This window comes from Myotis davidii, unplaced genomic scaffold (assembly GCF_000327345.1).
Source record: "Myotis davidii unplaced genomic scaffold, ASM32734v1 scaffold226, whole genome shotgun sequence".
NCBI classification, from domain to species: Eukaryota; Metazoa; Chordata; class Mammalia; order Chiroptera; family Vespertilionidae; genus Myotis; species Myotis davidii.
Genome location: NW_006297224.1, coordinates 4,308,435 through 4,309,931, shown reverse-complemented (window position 1 = coordinate 4,309,931; position 1,497 = coordinate 4,308,435).

Below are 1,497 nucleotides of genomic sequence, written 5' to 3'. Positions count from 1 at the left end.
AAGAACACAAGTTTAAGAATGTCTGAAAACTTAAGATATCCACTACATGAATCAAAAATAAAACACACATTCTCGCCTGGCTGGTGTGGCTCAGTTGGTTGCACCAGGAGGTCACTGGTTCGATTCCCAGTCAGGGCACATGCCCAGGTCTTGGGCTTGATCTCCAGCAGGAGTTGTGTAAGAGGTAGCCCATCAATGTTTCTCTCTCTCCATTCCTCTTTCTCTAAAGTCAATAAAAAAATATTTTAAAATAAAATACACATTCTAGAGAGACAAAAACAAATAGATTAGAGCAAAACACTAAAAAAAGTAGCAAGCAAGCATTTAAGAAAAAAACACTAAAAGATGACTATTACCAAGGATATAAACTACAGCAATAAATCTTCTGTATTAAAGACAGATGATCTCAGAAAGCATTAAAAATGACCAAAATTTGTTTCCAACTGACACTAATAGACAGGATAAATTTACCTCCCTTTCTTTCCATAATCATAATGAAATAACAATGAAGAGGAATAAGAGCTTCTGAAGTGACATAGCTGTCCAAATCAGCATCTTTCCCTTTCTCCTAAAAACTGTACAAAAACAATATAGGGAGGAGGTAAATCTTGTGACCTTTCTCATTGAAACAAAGTATAATCCACAGACACCAAAACATAGATAAGTTCTGCTGCTGAGACTGTACAGAAGAAATCAACAGAGACCACTCAGTGGTGGCAGATCTGAGAGCACTAGCCAAATACAGCTGCACCCTAAAACGCAGACCTTTACAATAACCAGCGCTGCCACAGGCAAAAGGGAGCTCAATGGTATCCAGCAGGCCCAGCAACAAAAATGTGAGAAATGCCAGGAAAATACAAACATTTCAGTTCATTAACCTTTTTAAATGGGCGCATCAAAGATACTATCAGAAATAAAATAGAAAAAGAACATACACACAGCAAAACTGACTAACAAATGAAAACTACTCCTTCAGAGAATATAAAAATTATAGTCAAACAAGAATAAAATGGTTATTTTCTTCAGGCTATTCTGGGAGCCACTGAAAACCAATTAAGTTAAAAAGGGGGGGGGGATTTATTTGCTCACACAAAGCAAAAATCACTAATGAAAAGTAGGAAGAAGAAAAATATATGGGCCTAAGGAAACCAAAAACTCCAGGTTTCACACTCTCGACTTTGGCGCGTGCGCGCGCGCGCACACACACACACACACACACACACCCCTTGGGAAGGGGCTATAAAAGTGGCCAAAGTGGAGTTTGATATAAACAGAGCAGCAGGAGAAACCAAGATGGCGGCATAGGTTAACGCCGGAGATTGCTGCCTCGAACAACCAATTCAAATTACACCTAAAAGACTGAACGCACATCATCCAGAACCACAGGAAGGCTGGGTGAGTGGAAATTCTACAACTAGGAGGAAAGAGAAAAACACTGAGACTCAGAGGAGGCGCAGTGCGGAAGTGAGATACTGAGGTGCGGAGTGCATGAAGAGG